Source organism: Triticum dicoccoides, chromosome 5A (assembly GCF_002162155.2).
Source record: "Triticum dicoccoides isolate Atlit2015 ecotype Zavitan chromosome 5A, WEW_v2.0, whole genome shotgun sequence".
Lineage (NCBI taxonomy): Eukaryota > Viridiplantae > Streptophyta > Magnoliopsida > Poales > Poaceae > Triticum > Triticum dicoccoides.
Window position 1 is genome coordinate 107,661,965 of NC_041388.1, and position 5,147 is coordinate 107,667,111.

Below are 5,147 nucleotides of genomic sequence, written 5' to 3' on the forward strand. Positions count from 1 at the left end.
CTACCTCGTGCCCACCTCAGACACCGTTTCACGTTGATCTTTCTCCAAGATTTTCCAAATATTCCAAAAATAAGCTCCGTCCGTTTTTATCCCATTTGGATTCCGTTTGATATGGATATTCTGCGAAACATAAAACATGCAACAGACAGGAACTGGCACTAGGCACTGGATCAATATGTTAGTCCCAAAAATAATATAAAAAGTTGCCAAAAGTATATGAAAGTTGTAGAATATTGGCATGGAACAATAAAAAGTTATAGATATGACGGAGACGTATCAACCTGTAGAGCATCTTTATAATCCCCCCGTTACGTTGTGACGTTTGATAGCCCACTAAGTGTTCCTCCGGTATTCGGGAGTTGCATAATCTCATAGTCATAGGAACATGTATAAGTCATGAAGAAAGAAATAGCAACAAACTAAACGATCATAGTGCTAAGCTAACAGATGGGTCTTGTCCATCACAGCATTCTCTAATGATGTGATCCCATTCATCAAATGACAACACATGTCTATGGCTAGGAAACTTAACCATCTTTGATTAACGAGCTAGTCAAGTAGAGGCATACTAGAGAGACTCTGTTCGTCTATGTATTCACACATGTATCAAGTTTCCGGTTAATACAATTCTAGCATGATTAATAAACATTTATCATGATATAAGGAAATATAAATAACAACTTTATTATTGCCTCTAGGGCATATTTCCTTCAGTAGAGTCATACAATCAAAAGGGCCTTTAGGGGTGATTTGGTCTCGGTACAGTGATCCATCATCTCAGACTACCGAGATAGATTGGCATGGCGACACAGATATGGGTGTAGGGTCACTGATGGGACAGTAACGAGCAGGTTACAAAAGTAGGCTATGCATCAGAATAGGGCCTATCGGAACAACAACAGTAGTAAATCCTAATGAAAGAATAAGGGAGAAAGAATGGGTGATATCTGGATGATCAAGGGGTTTTTGCTTGCCTGGTTGCTTTGCAGACGAAAATGGATCGTCAACAAAGTAGACGATCACCAGATAATCAACGGTCTTGGAGTCTACCGAAAAATAAGTAATGAAGGGAAAATAATAAATAACAGAGCAATCAAATGCATCACAGATGTATGCCATGGTAAATGTGTTGGTGATATGCTTTAATGCATTACTACAAAGTTCGAAAGAAGAGGGAAAATATGCGGTAGCAAATTGTCAATGTTCACTATGTTAGATAGTTTTGTCATGCGTGTGGATGGCATATTCAGATTCGTTATATTTTTCTGATTAACTTTCATATATAAATTATTTTCACATGAGTTATGGATTAATTTATTTGTTTCTTCAAAGTTTATTGCACTTTTTGAATTTCTAATTTAATACTAATTGGAAATATAAATGGACTAAATGCTAAGTGTACCCACAAATGTACCTAGTAGTGGGCACAAAGAGGCTGACAGAGGGGCCTATTTACTACTGGGTCTGTAGTCAACAATCAACAATTGACTAGTCAAACTGATCCAGTGTGCCCCACCTGTCATGGACTGGGGATGCCCAGTCAGTAGTTGACTGAATCAACTGGGTCCAGCGGGACCCAGTAGTCAGTGAAAGAGCATATTTAACAGGAATTAATCTTGTCAATTAACTTAGTTAAGTGGTAGGTCAGACTCTCAGTGACTCTGCCAATTAACTAGCTATAGTAGCATGGGCCCACTGTTAGTGGCTAATGGCAGTGACGCGCCAGCGTTTAGCCACCGGCAACCAAAACAACGGTGGAGCACACGGGAGGGTGTCGGAAATTGCGCATAGGGCACAAATCGACGCGTGCATGGGTGCGTTCAAAAGCTGACGACGCCCCGTGTCCAATGGTGGCGATTGCATCGACCGTGGTGGTCCATAGAGGCGACTGAGGGAGTCCTGGATTAGGGGGTCCTCGGGTGTTCGGTCTATTCGATATGGGCCGGACTGATGGGCCGTGAAGATAAAGCAGAAGACTTTCCCCCGTGTCCGGATAGGACTCCTATATGCGTGGACGGCAAGTTTGGTGTCCGGGTGTATTATTTCCTTCCCTTGTAAATCGACTTGGTACTACCCTAGTCCCCTCCGGTGTATATATAAACCATGGGGTTTAGTCTGTAGAGGCTATCAGAATAATCATAGGCTAGACAGCTAGGATTGAGCCATTATGATCTCGAGGTAGATCAACTCTTTTAACCCTTACACACATTGAATATAATCAAGCAGGACGTAGGGTTTTACCACATTTAAGAGGGCCCGGACCTGGGTAAAATGTTGTGTCCGTTGTTACCATTGATCCTCAGATACATAGCTTGGGACCCCTACCCAAGATCTACCGGTTTTGACACCGATATTGGTGCTTTCATTGAGAGTTTCGTTCTGTTGTCGACAGAAGGATCGATGGCTTGCCTTGTCATCAACAACGATGCTGTCTCCGGGGAGACAATTCTTCCTGGCCAACTCTTTGTGTTTGGTGGCTTCGTGCTACGTGCCAACTCGATCGGCACCTTGAGGAGGTCGACAGCTACGCCCCTGGTCACCAGATCAGGTTTGGATGCTTGAACTACATCGCCGATATCCGAGGAGACCTGATCTTCGAGGGGTTCACGGCCTCGGATGCCGCTCCCCACCTGCACGTAGGAGGCCCTTCGGATCTACTATCAGATCCCGTCTAGGGGTCGACGCTCGTGTCCGCCTCGGCATTAGATCCGGGTCCGACCACTTCGTCCAAAAACGGGAGTGTGAACCCTGTCGGACTCTTTCTCATCATGGAGCTTCTTGCCGGAGACCTAGATGCGACTACGCCGTCAACGGACCCAGAATCAAACGGTACTCTCCCCGTCACCAGGAAGCCGCATTCGCCATTGGGCACCAATTTCGAACTCTCGAGGTCTGCGTCCTTCGAGCGCAGTCTAGCGGTTATCGCCAAACCTAGTTTCGCAGATCCTCAGACACCCATCCAACTCTCGCTCTTAGACGAGGCACTGGACTTAATGCAATCCCTCGCCATCATGGAGGCGTCACCTGTGCACTACCCCAGTTTAAACTGGGGGCTGAGACTAGGGAATTTTACGTCCCACCCACCACCCACTTAATAGCCACCATCAAGGATTTAAATGACATGCTAGACTGCGCTTCTGAAGATATTGATGGCATGGACGATGATGTCGAAGCCGAATCAGGTCAAAACCCACCCATCACCGGGCGTTGGATGGTCACTTCTACCTATGATGGATACATGGTGGACACCCCTGAGAAGAAGGACGACAATGGCACTCAGGATCCAGATGCGGATAAGCCCGTCGATGAACCACCAAAACACCGGCGTCAGCGCCGCCGCTCACGATCGCATCGAGAAAGGGAGAGCAACATCGGCACCAGCGACAATCACACTCCGGATACTGCCGAAGACCCCGCGAACCCCATGGAGCATGCGTTCGAGCAGGATGAAAGGGAAGAAGGTCAATTCAGCCTTGAAGAATTCGCCGATCATGAAGATTCGTAAGATAGTAACTACTTACATGTCTCCGAAGAGGATGTCAGCCATGGTGACGAAGACTTCATCATCCCAGAGGAACCCCTCGAACAAGAACTCTTCAAACTATAGCTCATCGCTACCACGAGAAGCCTAAAAAGGAAACAACAACAGATTAAAGCCGAACAGGATACGCTCAATGACAGATGGACTAAGGTCCTAGCCGCCAAAGAAGGATATGGCTTTGAGCGCCCAACAAAAAGTTACCCAAAATGCAGGCTGCTACCACAGTTCGACGATGAGGCCCTTGTGCCAATACCGTCAAAATATAATTAGGCTGATCAATAGGACCGACCACCATGTGGACGGGACAAAACGACTAATTATGCCAAACACCGGCCTGCGCCCCCTCACCATAGTGGCAAGGAGACAGCAGCTCCGGGCTACACATGCGACCTACGTCAGGACCTGACCAATAGAGCCGACCAGACAAGATCAATCTATAGATCAAGACGATGTGCACCCACGCGAGATGACAGCTATCAAGCTTGGAATGAAAGACATAATCAACCCCGGGGTCAGCACCAAAGACTAATGTCATCTGAGCTTCATCGTGATGTCGCCCGATACAGAGGCGCTGCACACCCCAGGTGCTTTATTGATGAGGTAATGCAGCACCAATTTCCTGAAGAGTTAAAACCCGTGAACATCGAGCAGTACGATGAACGACGGATCCGACCCTATGGATTGAGGATTTTCTTCTCCACATTCACATGGCTCGCGGAGATGATCTCCACGCCATTAAATATCTCCCTCTAAAGTTGAAAGGACCAGCACGACACTGGTTGAACAACCTCCCGGAGAACTTCATTCACAACAAAAAAAATACACTTCCGTGATGATACGTGTTTGTCACAGTAGGTCGCATTTTCTGTCATGCATGTACATCCATGACGATTTTATGACAAAATCAAGATAGTCAAACATGTGCTGTCGTAGAAGTGTTCCATGACATTACCAAAATTATCATCACGGAAGTGTCCACTTCCATGACGATAAATCGCGTGTCACAGAAGTGCTTTCATCAAGGGTGACTGACACGTGGCATCCACCGTAATGGAACGCCGTTAAGCTATCGGGTCGGATTTTGGATTCGATAACCCGTTAACAGCCCTGACCAATGGGAAATTTCCATGTGTAAAATTCTGATTGGCCGAAGGAAACACGTGTTGCCTCACTGTTGGGACAGATGTCATCCACTCATTGGACAGGAGGTGCCTATGATAGGTCGACACGTGGCACGGCCCAACAGTGGCCCATTCCGGTGAAAAAGGCCGGCCCAGTAAAAATTAGCAGGCCAGCCCATATAAGGCCTACTTGTGTCAGGTCCATTTAAGCCCACGGCCCACACGAGATGTGCCAATTCGGCCCGTCAATGGCCCGTTAAAGATTTGACACCATTGTAGCCCATTGTCAGTTCGAGCCCATTAATAGCACGCTATATATCTGGGCTCAATATCGGCCCGATGAGATTTCGGCCTGTTAACGGCCCATTTAGTGGATGGGCCAATTTTCAGGATGTACATCTTTCGGCCTTTTAGCGACCCATTTAAATGTTGGGCTAATTTCTGGCCCGATGTGTCTTTCAGCCTGTTGACGGCCCATAAATCTG